Below are 24979 nucleotides of genomic sequence, written 5' to 3'. Positions count from 1 at the left end.
TCTCCCTAGACTCTCCTACGACTGGGGATGCCATAGGCTTCATTCCAGGCTACACTCCTCCTGAAGGTCATCTTCATTTGACTGATCTATGCAGTGCTGGTTCACAGAGCATGAATCACCTATTCACCTGTAGCCAGGCCCCAATTCATCACTAGAATTGCTCTCAGGACCCTCAGGATTGACCACCATTTGTCAATGCTGATGACTCCAATGGGAATGAGGTGTGGCTTTTAAAATCCAGTGACTTATAGCTAATACAAATGGAGGTTTTGTCCAAAGAGCAGTGACTGCTGAAGATGATAGGCCTTGGTGGTCTCCTTCTAGTCAAAGTTTTGACAACTTATTCTTAAAATCCACGGTCTTCCTGGCAAAACACTCTATGCAGGATTTACAAGAGTCCTTAATGTCATCCTTCCTTTTTGGACAGTAAGTTCAATTGACTGTAAAATCAGTGGTCCTCTTAACACCAAATGCCCATGTTTATCGTGAAGAGGTTTCAGGACTATGTTGCAAAACTGGACTAGTAACACCAACTGCCTGTGAACATCTATCTCTAATGCTTAACATCTCGTACAATAGTCCATCCCTTACAACTGTATACTCTTAACAGGAGAGAGCAAAACAGATTCCCCTGTCTTCACAGCGTTCCTCTCAGTCCTCCAAAACCTACTTACGAACTATAGAACTTCTCTTCCTGAAGGATCTTACTGTTGAGCTTTTTCAACCTGTCTTTGCATCAGTGGTGGTGGAGAGCAGGTATGCATCTTAGTCAACTGGTCGGACAAATGTAAAAATGCTTCTTTTAAGACTCTCAAAAAATTGAGCACTGTACCATGAAGAAAAATCATGCTTTGGAGTCGGTGATACATGTCTTCACTTTCAAGTCTAGGGTCCTGTGATTTGGAAGTGGACCCAATTAGAGTTGAGCGAAACGGGTCGAAAAAATTCAAAAGTCGCCGACTTTTGGCAAAGTCGGGTTTCATGAAACGAAACCCGACCCTAGGATGAGGTCGGCCACGAGGTCGGCGACTTACGCGCCAAAGTCGCGTTTCAAAAGTTTGTTTTGCGCTCTTTTTCAGCCAATCAGGATCCACGGACACTGTGGGCAACGTGATGACATAGGCACGGGTCACCACCATCTTTCAGAAGGGCATGCAAGTGATTGGCTTGCTTTGGTGGGCGTCACAGGGGGTATAAAAGGGCGTGCACGCCGACCGCCATCTTACTTCTGCCGATCTTAGTATAGGGAGAGGTTGCTGCTGATTCTGTAGGGAGAGCGTTAGGCAGGGAAGAAGACAAAAAAACTGCTTCTGCTGCTAGCGATTTGGCCTGCACAACACACGAGTCACTGTGTGTGCAGTGCAAGGGGAGGCTATATAGTGGTGTATCAGTGGTGTTGGTTGTTGGGCTGCCTTTTAAGGCTTCCTGACAGGCTGGCATTGCTGTTTACCCACTGCTCCGCAAACTGCTTTTTTAAAAGCAATCCCAATTTTTTTTTTTTTGTCCTGCTGAGAAGAAAAAAAAACTGCTTCTGCTGCTAGCAATTTGGCCTGCACAACACACCAGTCACTGTGTGTGCAGTGCAAGGGGAGGCTATATAGTGGTGTATCAGTGGTGTTGGTTGTTGGGCTGCCTTCTAAGGCTTCCTGACAGGCTGGCATTGCTGTTTACCCACTGCTCCGCAAACTGCTTTTTTAAAAGCAATCCAATCTCCCTTATCCTCTAGTCACTTTTGTCACAGCTGTGCCATCGAGCCTGTCACATAGCGCTCAGATATTCATTGGGCCTCACACAATCCAAAAGTGTCCAGTGTCCAAAAGTGTGTGCAGAGATTCAAAATCTCCCTTATCCTCTAGTCACTTTTGTCACAGCTGTGCCATCGAGCCTGTCACATAGCGCTCAGATATCAGTGGGCCTCACACAATCCAAAAGTGTCCAGTGTCCAAAAGTGTGTGCAGATATTCAAAATCTCCCTTATCCTCTAGTCACTTTTGTCACAGCAGTGCCATCGAGCCTGTCACATAGCGCTCAGATATCAGTGGGCCTCACACAATCCAAAAGTGTCCAGTGTCCAAAAGTGTGTGCAGATATTCATAGAATCATAGAATCGTAGAGTTGGAAGGGACCTCCTGGGCCATCTGGTCCAACCCCCTGCTCAAAGCAGGATTCGCTAAATCATCCCAGTCAGATGTCTGTCCAGCCTCTGTTTGAAAACATCCATTGAAGGAGAACTCACCACTTCTCGTGGCAGCTTGTTCCACTCATTGATCACTCTAACTGTCAAAAAGTTTTTTCTAATATCTAATCTGTGTCTCCTCCCATTCAGTTTCATCCCATTGCTTCTAGTCTTTCCTTGTGCAAATGAGAATAAAGATGATCCTTCTACAATGTGACAGCCCTTGAGATATTTGTAGACAGCTATTAAGTCTCCTCTCAGTCTTCTCTTTTGCAAACTAAACAATCCCAAATCCTGCAACCTTTCCTCATAAGACAGGGTTTGCAGACCGGTCACCATTCTGGTTGCTCTTTTCTGAACTTGCTCCAGTTTGTTGATGTCTATTTTAAAATGTGGTGCCCAAAACTGGACACAATATTCCAGATGAGGTCTGACCAAAGAGGAGTAGAGGGAAATAATGACTTCACGTGATCTAGACTGTATGCTTCTGTTAATACATCCTAGAATTGCATTTGCTTTTTTTGCTGCTGCATCACACTGTTGACTCATATTCAGTTTGTGATCTATTAGTATACCCAAGTCTTTTTCACATGTGCTGTTGCTTAGGCCTATTCCTCCCATTCTGTATATGCTTTTTTCATTTTTATTGCCCAGATGTAGTACTTTGCATTTTTTCCTGTTAAAAACCATTCTGTTAGTTGCTGCCCACTTCTCCAGTTTATTTATATCTTTTTGAATCCTCTCTCTCTCTTCCCTAGTATTAGCTATCCCTCCTAGCTTTGTGTCATCAGCAAATGTAATCAGTTTACCCTCAATTCCTTCATCTAAATCGTTGATAAAGATGTTGAACAATAAAGGGCCCAGGACAGAGCCCTGTGGTACCCCACTTGAGACATTCTTCCAACTGGATGTGTAGCCATTTACGACCACTCTTTGGGTCCGATCACTAAGCCAGTTATGAATCCACCTAACAGTTGCCTTGTCCATTCCATACTTAGTCATTTTTTCAATAAGGATTGTATGAGATACTTTGTCAAATGCTTTGCTGAAGTCAAGATATACTATATCTACAGCATTTCCTTGATCCACCCAATCAGTGATTCCATCATAGAAGGAAATTAAGTTAGTCTGACATGACTTATTAGTTACAAACCCATGCTAACTCTGTTTAATCACTTCATTCTTATCCAGGTACTGACATACATGTTGTTTAATAATTTGTTCAAAGATCTTTCCTGGTATAGAAGTCAGACTCACCGGCCTATAGTTGCCTGGGTCCACCTTCTTCCCCTTTTTGAAGATAGGAACAACATTTGCTCTTCTCCAGTCTTCTGGGACTTCTCCTGTTCTCCAAGAATTTTCAAATATTATGGAGAGGGGTTCAAAAATTTCTTCTGCTATCTCCTTCAGTACTCTGGGGTGTAATTCATCTAGACCTGGAGACTTGAATTCATTTAGGTTAGCTAAGTGTTTCCTCACTATCTTTCTGTTTATAGATATCCTGGATTCTTCTATTCCCTTAATAGGACAGTGAAGAACAGTTGATGTCACATTTCCTTTCTGAGAGAAAACAGATGCAAAATAGGAATTTAAAAGTTCGGCCTTCTCAACATCCTGTCTTACCATTTCATCATTTTCATCCTGTAAAAATCCTATAGCATCTTTGACTTTTCTTTTACTTTTGACATATCCCCAAAATCTCCCTTATCCTCTATTCACTTTTGTCACAGCAGTGCCATCGAGCCTGTCACATAGCGCTCAGATATCAGTGGGCCTCACACAATCCAAAAGTGTCCAGTGTCCAAAAGTGTGTGCAGATATTCAAAATCTCCCTTATCCTCTAGTCACTTTTGTCACAGCAGTGCCATCGAGCCTGTCACATAGCGCTCAGATATCAGTGGGCCTCACACAATCCAAAAGTGTCCACTGTCCACAAGTGTGTGCAGATATTCAAAATCTCCCTTATCCTCTAGTCACTTTTGTCACAGCAGTGCCATCGAGCCTGTCACATAGCGCTCAGATATCAGTGGGCCTCACACAATCCAAAAGTGTCCAGTGTCCAAAAGTGTGTGCAGAAATTCAAAATCTCCCCTCTCCTATAGACACCTTGTACCTTGTTTTACATTACTATATAGTTTGTTGGATTTTGTCTACATTTCTACCAAAAATGAGGAAGGCTGGTGGAAGAGGCCGTGGAATTGGGCGGGGGTTGGCAGCTGGTAATGATGGTGTTGGTGGTGGATCTGATGGTAGTGGCAAGAGCAAAATAGGACCGAATGCAGGAGGTGCTGACCCTGCGTCATCGTCTGGCTACATAAGGCCTCGAACGCTTAGTTTTCTAGGAGTTGGCAAACCGCTTTTAAAGGCAGAGCATCAGGAAAAAGTTTTGTCTTACATTGCTGACTCAGCCTCCAGCTCTATCGCCTCCTCTTCTTCAGTTGTAAAAAGTAAAAGCACTGAGTCGTCATTGGAGGCTCATGTTCATGAACCACACCTTTCCTTGTGTCCTTCACCCCAACCAAGATTGAAGGATGACGCAGGCCATACTAATGATTACTCCATGGAGCTGTTTTCACATACCATGCCTGGATTATCAAGTCAAATGGTGAATTACCCAGGCCAAGATGAATCTGACATGGAGTGCACTGATGCACAGCCGCTGATGGATGATTCTGCTGGTACATTAACTCAGAGCACTACATTGTCCTCGCAGTGTACAGAGCCAGATTCTGACCCTGATGAGACTCAGGTGCCCCTTCCCGCACACTATACCACCATACACGGTGACACAGAGGAAGGTGCACATGACATAGAAGAGGAGGTGATGGATGACCCAGTTGTTGACCCAGATTGGCATCCATTGGGGGAAGAGGGTGCTGCTTCCAATAGCTCAGATGAGGAGCATCCACAGCAGACATCGACATCGCAACAGCTGTTATCTGGCAGGCCCAGAGCACTCCAAAGACAGGTTCCAAACATCAAAAGAGTTGCTGGACAGCTTGTCCAGAGGGTCAAAAGATCACAGCGTGCTAGGCCGCAAAATGTCTGCCAAAGTAGGAAGAGTGCAGTGTGGCACTTTTTTGAACAAAATCCTCATGATCAGGCCAAGGTTATCTGTAAGAAGTGCGCAAAGACCTTTAGCCGAGGGAAAAATCTGAAAAATTTGAATACCAGTTGCATGCTTAGACATTTAACCAGCATGCACTTGCAAGCGTGGACACAACACCAAACCTCAAGTGCCACATGTGCAACTGATCACAACGAAGGTAGTCAGCAACGCTACATTGTTTCCCCCACTGTAAGCCCACCGGTTAGCACAGCAGCAAATGTTGAGGTGTCGTTGCAAGACCACAGCAGTCAGCGAATACCACTGTTATATCAACGAAAGACTGATTCTAGGCCATCAGAAAGAACACCAACTCCATCACCATCATCAACCCTCTCTCAGTCCACCCTGTCCACCGCTACTTCCACCATATGCAGCTCTCAAGTCCAGCTCACCCTGCCAGACACTATGAGTAGGTCAAGAAAGTACTCAGTCTCTCATCCGCGTACACTGGGTTTGAACGCCCACATTGCCAAACTAATCTCGTTTGAGATGATGCCCTTTCGGTTGGTGGAAAGCACAGCTTTCCGCGAACTCATGGCCTATGCAGTACCACGCTATGACCTACCCAGTCGCCACTTCTTCTCTCGCAAAGCCATCCCAGCCCTCCACCATCATGTGAAAGACCGCATTGTCCATGCACTCAAGCAGTCAGTGAGCGGAAAGGTGCACCTCACAACTGATGCATGGTCCAGTCGGCATGGCCAGGGCCGTTACGTGTCCATCACTGCGCACTGGGTTAATGTGGTGGATGCAGGGTCCACAGGGGACATCGGTGGTGGGACAGTGCTGCCTAGCCCACGGTATAGGAAACAGTTGGCTGTAGGCGTTCGACCCTCCTCCTCCTCCTCCTCCTCCAGAAGCGAAAGCTCGTCCACAGAGCGCAGTCGTACGAGCACTCCATCTGCAGCTGCCACTGTTGCACACGATGTGTCCCCCTATCGAGCAGCTAGTGGAAAGCGTCAGCAGGCTGTGTTGCAGATGATGTGTTGGGCGACAGACACACCGCCGAGGTGCTGGCCGAGTACTTGAAGCGACAAACTGAGTCATGGCTGGGCAGTGTACATCTTGAGGCAGGCAAGGTAGTTAGTGATAACGGCCGTAATTTTGTGGCATCCATAGCCCTTTCAAAACTCAGCCACATACCTTGCTTGGCTCACACCTTGAACCTGGTGGTGCAGTGCTTCCTCAAAAATTATCCGGAGTTAACAGCTCTGCTCCAGAAGGTGCGAAGACTGTGCGCGCACATCCGCCGGTCGCCTGTACACTCCGTTCGTATGCAGAAGCTGCAGCGATTGCTCCACCTTCCCAACCACCGCCTCATCGACATTGCAACAAGGTGGAACTCCACCCTGCACATGGTGGAGCGGCTGTGCGAGCAGAGGCAGGCCATAATGCATTTGTGGGAGGATACACGGCCAGGCACTTTGAGAGCAGACATGGAGTTGACAGGTGTGCAGTGGTCGAAGCTGAAAGACCTTTGTAAAGTCCTTCAGTGTTTTGAGGAATGCACACGGCTGGTAAGCGCAGACGACGCCATCCTAAGCATGAGCATCCCACTTATGCGTCTGCTCATGCAAACTTTGACGCACCTTAAGGAGCAGGCGTCTGCAGCCAATGTTGATGAGGAGGAAGAGGAGGAGGGAATCCTTGATGACATTCAGCCATTGTCTGCTCAGGGACCTCTCCTGGATGAGGTGGAGGAAGAAGAGGAGGAGGAGGATGATGATGGGGATGATTACTTGGGGAGGAGGATGCATCTCGTGGGGCAAGTGAAAATGTTGGCGTGGCAAAGTCTGGTACAGGGTTTGTGTGTGACTGGAGGGATGTGGATTTGCCAGAAAGTGCTCCTCCACCCAGCACTCGCAGTGCATCATTGACACCGGGAACATTGGCCCACATGTCAAATTATGCCTTGCGGATCCTAAAAAGGGACCCCCGCATTGCCAAAATGATGAACGATGATGACTACTGGTTGGCCAGCATCCTGGATCCACGCTATAAAGGCAAATTACAAAACATCATGCCACAGGAGAACCTTGACCTAATATTGGCTAATAAACAAGCAACTCTGGTAAATCGGTTGCTTGAGTCATTCCCAGCACACAGCAGCGGTGATGGTTCTCACACGAGCCATACGGGCCGGGGGCAGCTTGGCAGAGGTGTTCGTGGTGCACACAGCAGAAGTGGCGTTGGAGACAGGGGTTTCATGACAATGTTGTGGACTGATTTTTCAAATACCGCTCACACAACTGGTAATACTGCATCGATGGAAAGTGACAGGAGACAGCAGTTGTCAACTATGGTTACAAACTACTTTTCCTCCCATATCGATGTTCTCCCACACAGGTCATTCCCCTTTGACTATTGGGCCGCTAAACTGGACACCTGGCCTGAATTGGCCCAATATGCCTTACAGGAGCTCGCTTGCCCAGCTGCAAGTGTGCTATCGGAAAGAGTCTTCAGTGCAGCTGGATCAATCCTGACAGAAAAAAGGACCTGTCTGTCAACCCAAAATGTGGATGATCTAACCTTCATTAAAATGAACCACGCATGGGTTTCCAAGGATTTTGTCCCACCTTCCCCTGATGACACATAGGGTGACAGAAAAATGGCTTGCTTTGGTCCACCTCTTCCTGGTACTTCACCTATTTCGCCTTTTGCATCAGCTGAATGTCCAACATCAACATATGCCACTTTCTAAAACTCCCTAACTGTGCTGCCTCCCCCCCCATGGCCGGGGTCACCACCTACCGCACGACACCGTGCGAGTGCCGTTGCCCTGGACAGGTGGGTAGGCCGACTCTTGGGCGCGGGCACTGGCACAGGGTCCCTCATAGTGCAATCAAGTGTCTCTGACGGTGGTGGTGCACACCCGCCGTCAGACACACAGCTGTACTATGAGGGGCCCAGTGCCAGTACCGACGCCCACGAGTGGGCCCCCCTTGCTTGGGCAGGGCCCCAGCATTTGCAATCTTTACTTCTCCCTGCTCCTCCGCTGTGTAATCTGGGCCGTCAAATCCATACTGTGCCTGACACCGTCTGAGCCTGCCTCCTGAGACATATATTTTGAATGTGTACGCTATCCATACATGTTATCCAGGGATACGGTACCCTTTCTAACCTTTGTGCAATCCATACTGGGCCTAACACCGTCTGAGCCTGCCTCCTGAGACATATATTTTGAATGTGTACGCTATCCATACATGTTATCCAGGGATACGGTACCCTTTCTAACCTTTGTGCAATCACGTGCAATCCATACTGGGCCTAACACCGTCTGAGCCTGCCTCCTGAGACATATATTTTGAATGTGTACGCTATCCATACATGTTATCCTGGGATACGGTACCCTTTCTAACCTTTGTGCAATCACGTGCAATCCATACTGGGCCTAACACCGTCTGAGCCTGCCTCATGCTGTATAGACATATATTTTGAATGTGTACGCTATCCATACATGTTATCTGGGGATACGGTACCCTTTCTAACCTTTGTGCAATCACGTGTAATCCATACTGGGTGTGAGAACGGCTGGCGAGCTGTTAAGCAAGCTACAGCACCTGTCCAGACAAGTACAGGGATTCCCTAGCGAGGAGACTTATTTGATTGTTTTCAATGTTGGGACAGCAATTTTTGGGGAGCACTATACTCTGGAGAATGATAGATGGGGCCCACCATACACTGGAACATTCCAAAGGTGGACATCAGACACTGGAGCAGCATTTAGAGGGCCCATTATACACTAGAGCATTAGAAATGGGGCCCATTATGTTTGGAGCATTATTTGGGCCCATAAGACAGTGGAGCTTCATCCATGGGGACCAACATATACTGTAGCATTATGTGGAGCTCATCATATACTGTTTCAAACATTATATGGGACCAATGATTCTGTATGGAGAAATAGATGGGCCTTGTCATGAGATGTAAAAAGTGAGGTATTTTTCATTGGACTATACCGCTATTTCTCTGCCGTATCGGAGCATGATGAGTTGTGGTATGTGTTAAAGGGGCGCTCTTTCACCCAGGGCACATGAAAACCTGGAGCCAGCCCTCCCCCCCACAGTTTGTAGCCAAATAACCCCCATTTTTCAGTGCGTAACTTGTATTATGAAGTTAATTAAGGTTGACAAGCTTAAGTAAGAAGAATTGATGCTTTTGGAAATTCAAATGGGCACTGTAGGTGTGTTTCCTGTCCTCCTCTCACTGCCGACTTTTATTCCCCATTGACTTACATTGGGTTTCGTGTTTCGTGACGACCCCGACTTTTCCCTATAATCGGACGATCTTGCTCGACCCGACTTTTGGAAAAGTCGTGTTTCACGAAACGAAACGCGACCCTAAAAAACCAAAAGTCGCTCAACTCTAGACCCAATACAGGAATGTTTATCTCCTATTCTCAGGATGGGGTGAAGACTTCTTTAAGCCTCAATGCTTGGAGCATTGGTGAGCCATCGAATTGGGATTCTCACAAACAAAGCATACCTCTTCCTCCACATCTCCAACCAAGAAGGTTTTGTCACTTCACTTCCCTATTAATTTGTTCCCTTTGATTTTCTTTGATCTTTAAGAGCTGTTCTGCTCAGTGACTTAGCTAGGGATTTAAGGCAACAGCAGAAACTCACTATTAACAGCATTGGCGCACTGTCATTTTTCTAGATATTGCAAGGCAGCATTCCTCCAAACATTACATTCTTCTTCACCATCTGGCCTAAGAGTGATACCAGAGAAGGTTCTCAGACAGTGGTAGACCCCTTAAGGCTGAATTTTTGCAAACTGGGTGATTATCTTCTAAATGATAGCCACAACCACATCAGCAACAGTGGCCATTTAACCAAGCTTGTACTGAGCAGAGATAAGAGGTAAATATCTCCTCTGCTCCAAGGCTGAGTGTTTGACTTTGGAAACACTGTCCCTGTTGCAGACCTTACATGCCAGATGAATTTCCATTGTTGCCTATGTTTTAATGCCACAATTATGACTGTTGTGAAGTTTTTTTTTCTAGGGTCCATTCAATGATGATCAAGGCTGCTGATAATTGACTTCCATCACCACTCCGTCTATCAAACATTCTGAGATGGAAAAGTTAATGGAGTTGATTCAAAATCTGCAGTACTTCTTCATCATCAGATGAATTAATGAGTTCACCACATACTGAATAACTGTGTTCTCCAATTATGCTCATCTCCTCACACCACGGTGACACTAGTGCTTCTCTTAAAGTAACTATAATAAAGTTTTTGTTTTGATCGATCTGAGCACTGCCTTCACTGTAACACCCCTTCAAGCTGCCTCCATGGGCAAGGTGTCCTGTAGCTTTTACATCAATATAGGATAGTGCCTCCTCTCGAATCTTGCTTAGAGCTGTTGAGCAATGCAATAGCTTCTTCCTCTTGTGCCAGGGGCCGAATTGGGAAACCCCTGTCCACACTCTGCACACACAAGAGATGATTGAGACAACTTAACAGTAGAGATGAGCGACTTTGCCTTTTTTTGGGTCGAGTCGGGTTTCATGAAATCCGACTTTCTCAAAAGTCGGGTCGAACGAAATCGGCCGATTATCGTGAAAAGTCGAAGGCTGACTGAAACACGAAACCCAATGCAAGTCAATGGGGAAGAAAAGTCGGCAGTGAGTGGAGGACAGGAACCACACATACAGTGCCCATTTTAATGCCAAAAACATCAATTCTGATTACTGAAGCTTGTCAACCTTAATTTACGTTATAATAATAGTTAGGCATTGAAAACTGGGGGTTATTTGGCTAAAGTTGTGGGGGGGTAGGGCTGGCTCCAGATTTTCGTGGGCCCAGGGCCAAAGAGTGTCACTGGGCTCCTTTAACACATGCCACAATTCATGATCCTCTGATACGGCAGATAAATAGCGGTATAGTGCAATGAAAAATACTTCACTTCTTACATCTCATGACTGATATCCATTTTAAATTCTCCAATAGCTCCAAAAATGGACAGTATATTACTCCATACAGTATTATGGCCACCGCATAGTGCGCTATATAGAGTAATGAGGCACATATATTTCTCCATACAGAGTCATTGGTCCCTTATATATGATGAGCTCCACATAATGCTACAGTATATGTTGGTCCCCATGGATGAAGCTCCACTGTGTTATGGGCCCAAATAATGCTCCATATATAATGGGCCCCATTTCTAATGCTCCAGTGTATAATGGGCCCTGTAAATGCTGCTCCAGTGTCTGATGTCCACCTTTGGAATGCTCCAGTGTATGGTGGGCCTCATATATCATTCTCTAGAGTATAGTGCTCCACAAAAATAGCTGTCCCAACATTGAAAACAATTAAATAAGTCTCCTCGCTAGGGAATCCCTGTACTAGTCTGGACTCCTCGTCGTCCCCATCTTCAATCTCACTGCACTTGGACTGTTTAGGCAGAGGGTGTACAGACGTGATGTCATCGCGTTCTCTGACCAGAATGTCACTGTCAGGAAACGCGGAAGACGTCACGGCAGTGGAGCAGGGAGAGGTAAGTATTTCAACTTTGCTAGTGCTGTGATCCTGAGCAAGCAGGGGGGCCCACTCGTTGGCGACGACACTGGCACAGGGCCCCTCATAGTACACCGGTGTGTCTGATGGCGGGTGTGCCCCCCCACCGTCAGAGACACTTGATTCTACTATGAGGGACCTTGTGCCAGTGCCGTTGCCAAACAGTGTGCCCACCCACCTGTCCAGGGCAACGGCACTCACACGAGTGCGTGTGCCAGTTGGTGACCCCGACATTGTGGGGGGAGGCAGCCCAGTTAGGGAGGTGGAAAAATTGGCATATGTTGATGTTGGACATTCAGCAGCTGCAAATGGAGTAATTGGAGAAGTCCGTGGAAGAGGAGGACAAAAGCAAGCCATTTTTCTGGCAACGTACGTGTCAGCAGGGGAGGGTGGGACAAAATCCTTTGAAACCCATGCATGGTTCATTTTAATGAAGGTTAGATAATCAACATTTTGGGTCGACAGACAGGTCCTTTTTTCTGTCAGGATTCGTCCAGCAGCACTGAAGACTCGTTCAGATAACACACTAGCAGCAGGGCAAGCGAGATCCTGTAAGGCATATTGTGCCAATTCAGGCCAGGTGTCAAGTTTACTGGCCCAATAGTCAAAGGGGAATGACCGGTGAGGGAGAACATCGATATGGGAGGAGAAGTAGTTTGTTACCATAGTTGACAACTGCTGTCTCCTGTCACTTTCGATCGATGCAGTATTACCAGTCGTGTGAGCGGTACTTGAAAAATCAGTCCACAACATGGTCATGAAACCCCTGTGTCCAATGCCACTTTGGCTGTGTGCACCATGAACACCTCTTCCATGTAGCCCCCTACGGCTCGTGGGAGAAACATCACCGCTGCTGTGTGCTGGGAATGCCTCAAACAAACGGTTTACCAGAGTTGCTTGTTTATTAGCCAATATTAGCTCTAGGTTCTCCTGTGGCATGATGTTGTGTAATTTGCCTTTATAGCGTGGATCCAGGATGCTGTCCAACCAGTAGTCGTCATCGTTCATCATTTTGGCAATGCGGGGGTCACTTTTTAGGATCTGCAAGGCATAATCAGACATGTGGGCCAATGTTCCAGGTGTCAATGATGCACTGCGAGTGCTGGGTGGAGGAGCACTTTCTGGCAAATCCACATCCCTCCAGTCAAACCCTGTACCTGACCTTGCCACGCCAACATTTTTTCTTGCCCCCTGAGAAGCATCCTCCTCCCCAAAATAATCATCCCCATCATCCTCCTCTTCTTCCTCTTCTTCCTGCACCTCGTCCACGAGACTTCCCTGACCAGAAAATGGCTGAGTGTCATCAAGGCTTCCCTCCTCCTCTTCCTCCTCGGCTGCAGATGCCTGCTCCTTAATGTGCATCAAAGTTTGCATGAGCAGACGCATAAGTGGGATGCTCATGCTTATGATGGCGTCATCTGCGCTTACCAGCCATGTGCATTCCTCAAAACACTGAAGGACTTTACAGAGGTCTTTCAGCTTCGACCACTGCACACCAGACAACTCCATGTCTGCCTGCAAACTGCCTGCCCGTGTATCCTCCCGCAAATGAATTACAGCCTGCCTCTGTTCACACAGCCTCTGAACCATGTGCAGGGTGGAGTTCCACCTTGTTGCAATGTCGATAATTAGGCGGTGCTTGGGAAGGTTGAGCAATCGCTGCAGCTTCTGCATACGACTGGAGTGTACAGGTGACCGGCGGATGTGCGCGCACAGTCTTCGCACCTTATGGAACAGGGGTGTTAACTCCGGATAATTATTGAGGAAGCACTGCACCACCAGGTTCAAGGTGTGAGCCAGGCAAGGTATGTGTCTAAGTTTTGAAAGGGCTATGGCTGCCACAAAATTCCGGCCGTTATCACTTCACCTTGCCTGCCTCAAGATGTAGACTGCCCAGCCATGACTCAGTTTGTCACTGCAAGTAGTCGGCCAGTACCTCCGCGGTGTGTCTCTTGTCGCCCAAACACATCATCTTCAACACAGCCTGCTGACGCTTACCACTAGCTGTTCAATAGTGGGACACCTTGTGTGCAACCCTGGCAGCTGTGGATGGAGTGCTCGTGCGATTGCGCTCTGTGGACGAGCTTTCGCTTCTGGAGGAGGAGGAGGAGGAGGGTCGAACGCCTACAGCCAACTGTTTCCTATACCGTGGGCAATTCAGCACTGTCCCACCGCCGCTGTCCCCTGTGGACCCTGCATCAACCACATTAACCCAGTGCGCAGTGATGGACACGTAACGGCCCTGGCCATGACTACTGGACTATGCATCTGTTGTGAGGTGCACCTTTTCAATCACTGATTGCTTGAGTGCATGGACAATGTGGTCTTTCACATGCACGTGGAGGGCTGGGATGGCTTTTCGCGAAAAGAAGTGCCGACTGGGAAGGTCATAGTGTGGTACTGCATAGGCCATGAGCTCGTGGAAAGCTTTGCTTTCAACCAACTGGTATGGCATCATCTCTAACGAGATTAGTTTGGCAATGTGGGCGTTCAAAGCCAGAGTATGCGGATGAGAGGATGAGTACTTTCTTGTCCTGCTCAGAGTCTCTGGTAGGGTGAGCTGGACTAGAGAGCTGCATATGGTGGAACTAGCGGTGGACATGGCGGACTGAGAGAGGGTTGGTGATGGTTATGGTGTTGGTGGTGTTGCTGATGGCCTAGATTCAGTCTTTCATACCAATAACATTGTGATTACATGAATGCTTTGCCCTTGCGACGACACCTCGACATTTGATGCTGGTGGTGTGCTAACCGGTGGGCTTACAGTGAGGGAAGCGATGTAGCGTTGCTGACTACCTTCATTCGGAGCAGGTGTACATGTGGTACGTGAGGTTTGGTAGTCCATCCACGCTTGCAAGTGCCTGGTGGTTAAAGGTCTAAGCATGCAACTGGTATTCAAATTTCTCTGATTTTTACCTCGGCTAAAGGTCTTTGCGCACTTCTTACAGATAACTTTTGCCTGATCATTAGGATTTTGTTCAAAAAAGTGCCACACTGCAGTTTTCCTACTATGGAAGACATTTTGAGACCTTGCACGCTGTGCTAATTTGACCGTCTTGCCAAGCTGTCCTGCAACTCTTTTGTTTTTTGTAGCACGTTTTTGGACTGCTGCGGTCCTGCCAGATAACAGCTGTTGCGATGTCATTGCCTACTCCGGATCCTACTCCTCCTCTTCTGAGCTATTGGCAGCGGCACCCTCTTCCCCCAATGGATGCCAATCTGGGTAAACAACTGAGTCATCCATCACCTCCTCTTCAATTTCATGTGCACCTTCCTCTGTGTCACCATGTAAGGTGGTATAGTATGCGGGAAGGGGCACCTGAGTTTCATCAGGGTCTGATTCTGCCTCAGTACACTGCGAGGACAATGTAGTGCTCTGAGTGAATGCACCAGCAGAAAAATCTAGCAGTGGCTGTGCATCAGTGCACTCCATGTCAGATTCATCTTGGACTGGGGAATTCACGATTTGGATTGCTAACCCAGGCATCGTATCTGAAAAGAGCTCCATGGAGTAATCGGTAGTGTGGCCTGCCACATCCTTCACTTTTGGTAGTGGTGAAGGACACAAGGAAAGATGTTCCTGACCAGGAGCCTCCAAAGATGACTCAGTGCTTTTATTTTTTGAAACTTCAGAAGAGGAGGCGAGAGAGCTGGAGGCTGTGTCAGCAATGTAAACCAAAACTTGTTCCTGAAGCTCCGGCTTTAAAAGTGGTTTACCTACTCCCAGAAAAGGGAGTCTTCGAGACCTTGTGGAGCCAGACGATGACGCAGGCTCAACACCTCCTGACTTAGGTGCTATTGTGCTTTTGCCACTACCAACAGATGCAACACCACCACCACCACCATCGGGACCAGCTGGCAACCACTGCCCACTTCATTGGCGTCTTCCATCATACTTGCTCATTTTTGTGAAAATGTACCCAAAATACCACCAGCTATATGGTACTGTAAAACAAGGTAGAAGGTGTATCTACTATTGGTGAGAATTTGAATCTCACTATAGATTTGAGGTCGCTGAACTTTTGTCTCTGGCCCAGTAGAGATTACACCTCAATGTAACAGGCTGAAATTGGATGGTGCATGACAAGGTGGAGGGTGTCTATAGGATTGGTGAGATTTTGGATCTCACTAGAGATTTGAGGACGCCGTCAATGATGCTCTCAGTCAAAGTATGGACGCAAGCAGCCTAATAAGCAGGACTGCTGCACAGTGCATATACAAAAGGGTGGAAAAATGAACCCTTGGTAACTGTGCAGAAAAGAGGAAGAAAAGTATTTTTGCTTTTAAAAAACAGCAGTGTGCATACAGCAATGCAACTATCAGGGAGCCTTATAAGGCAGCCTAATAACCAACAGAGCTGATGCACAAAAATAGAGCCTCCCCTGTCACTGCACACAAAGTGTTGTGTTGTAAGTGGAAATCGCTAACAGCAGAAGCTGTTTTTTGGTGTCTTCTTCCCTGCCTAACGCTCTCCCTATAGAATCAGCAGCAGCAGCAGCTCTCCCTATGCTAAGATCGGCATAAGTAAGATGGCAGTCGGCGTTCACGCCCTTTAATCCCTTTAATAGCCCCTGTGACGCCACACAAAGCCAGCCAATCACTTGCATGCCCTTCTCAAAGATGGTGGTGACCGATGCCTATGTCATCGCGTTGCCCACAGTGTGCGTCCTCCATCATTGGCTGAAAAAGGGCACTGGAAGCATCTTTTGAAACGCGACTTTGGCGCTATGGTCGCCGACCTCGTGGCCGACCTCACGCTGTGGTCGGGTTTCGTTTCATGAAACCCGACTTCAGCGAAAGTCGGCGACTTTTGAATATTTGAATTTCATGGCTTTCAGTATCATCTCTATGCTGATGACACACAGATCTACATCTCTGGACCAGATATCACCTCCCTACTAAACAGAATCCCTCAATGTCTATCTGCTATTTCATTCTTCTTCTCCGCTAGACTTCTAAAACATAATATGGACAAAACTGAATTAATCATCTTTCCCCCATCTCACGTGACCCCCCCAACAGACCTATCCATTAAAGTAAATGGCTGCCCACTCTCTCCAGTCCCTCAAGCTCGCTGCCTCGGGGTTATCCTTGACACTGATCTCTCCTTCAAACCACATATCCAAGCCCTTTCCACTTCCTGCCAACTTCAACTCAAAAATATTTCACAAATCCGTACATTCCTCAACCAAGAATCTGCAAAAACCCTAGTCCATGCCCTCATCATCTCCCGCCTTGACTACTGCAATCTCCTGCTCTGTCGCCTCCCCTCTAACACTCTCGCACCCCTCCAATTTATTCTTAACTCTGCTGCCCGACTAATCCACCTGTCCCCCCGCTATTCCCCGGTCTCTCCCCTCTATCAATCCCTGCACTGGCTCCCCATTACCCAAAGACTCCAGTTCAAAACCCTAACCATGACATACAAAGCCATCCACAACCTGAGTCTTCCGTACATCTGTGACCTTGTCTCCCGGTATTTACCTGCACGAAACCTCCGATCCTCACAAGATCTCTTTCTGTACTCCCCTCTTATCTTCTCTTCCCACAGATTTCTCCCGCGCATCCCCTCTACTCTGGAACTCTCTACCACAACATTTCAGACTCTCGCCTACCATGGAAACCTTCAAAAAGAATTTGAAGACCCACCTCTTCCGACAAGCCTACAACTTGCAGTAACCACCGATCCACCAAACTGCTGCATGACCAGCTCTACCCTCGCCTACTGTATCCTCACCCATCCCATTGTAGATTGTGAGCCCTCGCCGGCAGGGTCCTCTCTCATCCTGTACCAGTCGTGACTTGTATTGTCTAAGATTGCTGTACTTGTATGTATTATGTACACACCTCCTCACATGTAAAGTGCCATGGAATAAATGGCGCTATAATAATAAATAATAATAATAATATGACCGACCCGTTTCGCTCAACTCTACTTAACAGGTTTAGTTATAATTGTTAAATGTTGAAAGGGGTAATAACAGAGAATATCAACTCAAATGATATCAGACACACACAACAGAAAAAGCATAAACGGCACTCCAGATTAAATGGATGAGGTGCCTGCGTTGGGTCCCAATCTATACCATGACACTGGTATTGTCGATGTTTCCAGTGGGATCCTCCCATAACCTTACCCCTTTAACAAATTAAATAGTCAATAACCTCCTCCTACTAGCCCCCAAATTAAAACAATGACACTGTAATTTTGAATAATTTTGGCCACAGCAGCCTTTATTAATACTATATACAAATATTAATAATAATGTCTAAAACACTGGGAGGGTCCTTGAAGCTCAAAAATCTGGCATTAGCAAAACATAAACTGTGGACATTCCCCCGAAAACCCCACTGGTACCACATTCCCAAGACCCACAGAACGGTTTCTTCCCCACCAGGCCGTCCCATTGTTTCTGGGAAAGGGTCGGTCACCGAGCCCCTGTCCCAGTACATGGATTGGCTGTTGCACCCCCTTTTAGTGGATATCTCCTTCATATATAAAAGATATAAATGACTTCTTAGGCCATGTGCACACGCTGCGGTTTTTGCTGCGGTTCTGCTGCAGTTTTGACCGCAGCAGAACTGCAGCAGTTCTGCAGACAGTGTACAGTAGCATGTTATCCTATGGGATTAACATTCTGCTGTGCACATGCTACGGATTTTTACCTGCGGAAAAGCTGCAGGTTTTTTTCCGCAGCATGTCAATTGTTTCTGCGGATTCTGCTGCGGTTTGCCACCTATTCCATTGTCCAGGTGTCAAACCGCAGGGCAAAACCGCAGGCCAATCCGCAGGAAAAACCGCAGGTCATTTTACCTGCGGTTTTACCTGCAGTTCCGCAGATATGAATCCGCAGACGAATCTGCAGTGTGTGCACATAGCCTTACATTCCTTGCATGATTTTATGTGGAATATCAAAAGGCGATGGGGTAGATGTAATTCGGTCGGTTGTGGTGGGTACAGACAAAAATTTGGATTTTGTTAATTTCACTTGGGGTGGTATGGAATTTGTATGACGCATAATGCTTTCAAATTCCAAGATACATGGTACCTTCAAAGGGTGAGTACCGCGATGGGGAATCCAGTACCTTGTACATTTGCAAATTTATTCCTCACTGTATTTGAAGAGAGATACATTTATTCCCACAATATCATTTTTTTTAAAACATATCAAATTATATGTCAGATTAGTGGATAACATGTTCATGGTGTGGGACGGCTCTCAGGATGTATTCCATGATTTTGTGGAGCTCCTGAACCAATCCAACAACATGAACATGAGGTTCACATCAAAATTTGGGGGTACATCGCCGTAACGTAAGCATGTACGGTATGGACAAACAAATCAAGGCCAGCTGTCAGAGTACCCAAATCACCGGAGGTGAAGATGCCATTAGACTATTGATCACACACACTACCCCCATGTTATCACAGTTAAAATGTACCATCCTGTTATGAAAATTCCTCCTCCAGAAATTCACTGCCACCAACATAGGAAAAATATCCAACAACTAGGGATGAGCGAGTATACTCGTGAGGATTCGGTACTCGGCGAGTAATGCGGTACTCACGGTGCTCGAATCCTCGCGAGTATTTCACTATTCGCCTCGCAATATTCGCAACAGCCCGCACAGCCCGCACAGTCCCCGCACAGCTCTGCACAGTCCCGCACAGCATGGCAGTCCCCGCACAGTCCCCGCACAGCCCAGCACGGCCCACCACAGTTCCACACAGTCCAGCACAGTCCCGCACAGTGCCTGCAAAGCCCTGCACAGTCCTGCACAGCCCAGCACGGCCAACCACAGCCCAGCACAGTCCCGCACAGTATCACACAGCCCAGCACGGCCCACCACGGTCCCAGACAACCCAGCACAGTCCTGCACAGTACCTTCAAAGCCCTGCACAGTCCCGCACAGCACGGTACAGTCTTTGCACAGGCCAGCACAGTCCCGCATAGCCTGGCACAGTCCCCGCACAGGCCAGCACAGTCCCGCATAGCCTGGCACAGTCTTCTCACAGTCCCCGCCCAGTCCATCACAGTCCCCGCTCATTAATCGCATTTCCCATAGACTTACATTGGACTTGGTACTCGTTACGAGTACCCAAGTATTAGGAGGTACTCGTAATGAGTACAGCGAGTCCGAATACTACAGTACTCGCTCATCCCTACCAACAACCCTATATTCTAGACAAGATCTGACAAAAAACAATCTTCAGGCCAACTAGATGCGCACCACTGACTCCTAAAATATGCCCCACAACTGACCCCACAAGAAGCATCTGTAAATAAATCCAATTCACAGTTTTCCACTGCCTCCTCAATAAACAATGAACAGCCATTATATTGCTCTAAAAACTTATCCCATACCACCAAATCAGCTTGGTGCTCTCCAGATAGCCAAACAAAATGATGATGCGCTCGTGCTCCCACAGTGACACTGGCCAATCGACACAGAAAAACTCTCCCCACTGGGATAATGCGGAAAGCAAAATTCATTTTACCAAGAAGCGAGTAACCTTCCAGCAACAACTTTTCAGATGCTGCACTCTTGCCACCTCCTCCTGTAATGCTATCACATTCTCCTCTGGCACCTTCTCCTCTGGCAATCTGAACTCCCAATTAATCGAGACAATCACAATGGCCAAAAAACAAAGGCAGATACTCAGCCCTTCCATTTTTCCCGGAGCTAATGCTACCACAAACCGCTCCGCCATTCACTCAACTGCCCTCAGAATGGTCTCACAACAGCTGGAATCACTGGGACCGATACACAAGAAATTGTCCAAATAATGTATGAGCAAGTCACAACCTGACACATCACTGACAACCCATTAAAGAAAAGAAATGAAGGCCTCAAAAATGCACAAGACAGAGACAACCCATTGGTAAATATCTATCAACAAAAAATTCTCCCCCCAATAACAACTCACCAATCTTATGCTCTCAGGATGAATTGGTAACAATCTAAATACAGAGTCAATGTCTGCCTTCGCCAGAAGAGCCCCCTCCCACAACACCTAACCCACATCATCAAATGATGTATAAACCACAGAGCAAACCTCCAGGTCAATTCCGTCATTCACTGACCTCTCCCAGGGATAAGACAAATGGTGAATAAGCCGAAATTTATTTAGCTCCTAAGGTACAACCCCCAAGGGGGAGACTACCCAATCCGCAAAAGGAGGGTCACTAAATTCTCTCGACATCCGACCCAAAGCAATCTCCTTACCCAACTTCTCCGAAAACCACCTCTGCATACTGCTCCGCCGACCTAACATTTTTAAGACGCCAGGGTATTTCAAATGGCGGTGCAGGAATTTTGAAACCGACCCTAAAACTGGACAACAACAGCTCCGCCTTTCACTTATCCAAAAACCTATTTAGATAAGGGACCATTGCGGCTAGTTTTACTGGCACCTCCCCTTTGGGTTTTATTGTTTCCTGACTTTGCCTTGCTCTTTTTAAAACATCTCGTGGCACCATGGGAAGAAGCACTGCAGTACGGGCTGAGATGCTTGAACTTGCAGCTGGCTCCAAATTTACACTGGCTTTCATTAAACTGCTAGCATAAACAAGGCTTTTGAAATCCTGACTGCCCTGAATGCCCCCCAGCCCCCTACATCCGTGCCTGGCTAGTGGACTGGCCGGCAATCCAAGCCTACCCCATGAAAGGAATGACCGAACCTAGTCAGTGCCATAACTCGCAATCACAAATCTATATCCTTCTGATCCCACCAAATTGCCAGACAAATAGCTTTTCTCTGACGAAACTGTTCATCATAGTGGAGCCATGCTTGTTGCCCATAAATCCTATGGTCCTCCACAATGGAATCCATATAGCAAAATAGGGGAGATCAGTTCTCAGGCACCGTTTCCCCTATGACACTGGCAAAAATGGAGAAAGCATGAAGCCAATTAACAAATGTTTGAGGGATTAAACGCCACCTATGGTTTTCCTCCTCCTCTTTCTTACTATTGTCCTTTTTTCCATTATCCAAATTAAATTTCTCTAAAGGTAGCAGGTAAAAAATTTCAACATATTCTACCCTCCAAATTTTTTCCTGTACCTCCTTCTTAAGGTGAACCCCCAGCGGACCTTCAAACCAAATATACACCTCCCCATGGGCCCTATCATTCAAGTTAATCCTTCACTCCTTCTCTTTTTTCATCTGCACCGACACAAACACTGGATCAGAAAGTCTGCTTGGCACTACCTATCCCACATAAAAAAAACCATGCCCCATAAACTGTGAGCCAGCCCACACAGCTAAATGCCCCAGAGATGACCTACCCTTTCCAAATGGGTCAGAAAATCCCTCATATTCACCAGGAATCTCTAACCCCGTCCCCATTGTATCTGACTGAATGACAACCCCCTGACCCAAAACTGCGGACCCTGCTACTTGACTAACCCCTATTACTGGAGACATAAACATTGGAGGAAACGGACAAGACATAGAATAATACTCACTGGGCTGTGAGGGAGCTGTGATCCCCCCAGCTGGAAACCCCATGTCCAGACATTCATTAGCTGCATCAATTCTGCCCGATGGACCCTCAAATGCCTGAGGTCTGAATCCCGAGGATCCCATGGATGCCGATGTCATGGCCCTGGGAGACCTCACAACACTGGAGTGGACCGATCCATAGAACCCACTTGGACCAGCAGGCTGCAGCTGACAGGACGACCCCCCCAGTCGCCAACCCACTGCCCTATACATCCAATCGAAACAAAGGTTGTGCGGGTTGATTGGGATCCTGACGCTGCAGAAGGCACTCCAGGGGTTAATAACAGGGCCGATAGCCCTGACTGCAGGGAAATACCACCCGGCAGCTGGACGTCTGGGAACATCCTAGTGTCAGAGGCAGAGGAAGAGGCAGGCCGCCTGACTGGATCATTGCCATGATGACCTGCAGTGATGTCACTGGTACCATGATACCTGGCACACGCAGGCTCTGCCAACAATACTGGTTGAGGCGGAGACCTGCTAAGCGCCCCTGGACCCAGCCCAGCCAGTGGATTCCTCCACAGAGTCTGCTAACATGCTTGCAAGTCGGCACCCGGCCTGAAGGATCCCCAGACGGGCTGCCGCACCTGCTCTGGGTTCGGGGAGCCGTGTCGGGAGTCAGACCTTCTGGAGGCTGCATCTGATGGGAGCGCCGCTCATGTGGGGACTTCAACATTCCTCCGCCAATGATCCCAGAAACCTGCTACCCTGAGGCTCTCCAGGATGTGCGCCACTGATGCCATGGTAAGCCAGCAATGTGACAAGGGGACTGCTCCTGTTGACTGTGAGCAAGAAACTAAGGTGCCCCCACCTCTAATTGGCCCTATAAATGACCCTTAACGTTAACCCCCAGCACTAAAACCCTGTCTCCACCCCCTCCAACCCACTGTCATGCCAGCATCTGCCACGCTGGAGGGGGGCAACTTTGCTCTGGCCTTTACTTTAGTAGTAGTACAACTCGGCACTCACACAGATGTGTTGAAAAACAAGGTGAATTTATTTACGGAATTTACCACTTACCATTGTCAGTCCATATAAGTATCAATCTTATTGAGCATTTGTCTACTCTCATTCTACGTCAACTACACAACATACACCTGACGAAGCTCCATGAGGACCGAAATGTTATCTACTAGCTGGTGGTCTATGGACTGATCCACTTTAAATAAATTCATCTCGTTTTGCAACACATCTGTGTGAGTGCAGAGTTTTACTACTACTAGACATAAACAACACAGTATGACAAACGTGCAAAAATACTCTGTTGTATAAAATATATGTAACAGTAGACAGCAAGTGCTAGTAAAAAGATGATAACAAAAACAGGGTATTTAGTTGATACTTTTTTTGCAAAAAATGTATACTAAGCCACGTCACCAACGTCACGGTATACCCATCTCGGAGCAGTCCTATCTAATGTATTTACAGCCTGATCATGTGAACAGTACCTATATGAGCAGGATTCAGAAAGGCGCTGCCCGATGTGGGCACGCTGTGCAAGACGGCGCTTTATGTGCATGTCCCACAAGAGTGGGGCGGGAAACTCCCAAACCTTGAATAAGCAAGAAACTAATAGATTAAAAACACATGAGACATGCACAAAAGTGAACAGGTCAGTATCAGGTTTTTTTCTTTGTGTTTCAGTCTTTGGGTGGTATGAACACTGTCTTTTTTGTGCATGTCTCATGTGTTTTTAATTTTATACTACTAGACATACACAACATATGGAAATACTTTTACAGGTTTAGGTGGTTGTTTACAGCAACACTAAACTATACTATCTTGGATTCAGCATAATTGCCAAAGGCAAATGAAGATTTAAGATCCTAATTTAAAACGTCACTTTTATTAGAAAGAAAGAAAAGGGTCACACACTATTTAAAAACATAAGACACTAGTGTGTGACTAGTTCGTATACCACTTTAAGGACCTCCTAATATTGTAAATTGCTAGTGCTTAAAGGGACCTATTACTATTCACCATTGCACTCCCTATATGTAAGCTTTTGGTCAGCAAGAATGATATATTAACACTTGATGATTGATAGTATATCATTCCATAGGCCTATGAATCCTGATTAACTTCATCTCGTATATTAATGATTATTGTCTACCTAAAGCTAAAGGATCATACAGTTAGATCCACGAATAATTGTTCATATACAGTGCCAAATATCTCTCTACTTCAACCCAAAATCCCATAGAGGACTGTCAAACGCTTTTATTTAAGGGCAATCTTGACCTGTTGTACAGTATGTGGTATCAGGCTCCCGGCTCACCAGGCTTACACCAATCCCTCACTAACCTCTTATTATTAACTGAAATTCAAAGTAAATGCTGGCCCAGACACTGTCTTGTGCATGGGCCATGCCTTACTGCTGAGATGCTGAGCCAAGCGGGAGTTGCCCAGTCCTACCCTACATGCCAATATGAACAGTCCCTGAGTTTAAAGCGACACACTCAAATGTGCGAACAGAGTGGTAGCATATCCACTCACGCACACCACACATAGAATCATAGAATCGTAGAGTTGGAAGGGACCTCCTGGGCCATCTGGTCCAACCCCCTGCTCAAAGCAGGATTCGCTAAATCATCCCAGTCAGATGTCTGTCCAGCCTCTGTTTGAAGACTTCCATTGAAGGAGAACTCACCACTTCTCGTGGC

This window comes from Dendrobates tinctorius, unplaced genomic scaffold (genome assembly GCF_039654945.1).
Source record: "Dendrobates tinctorius isolate UK_male_01 unplaced genomic scaffold, ASM3965494v1 ptg000332l, whole genome shotgun sequence".
Taxonomy (NCBI): Eukaryota; Metazoa; Chordata; class Amphibia; order Anura; family Dendrobatidae; genus Dendrobates; species Dendrobates tinctorius.
This window is presented reverse-complemented; position numbering follows the sequence as displayed.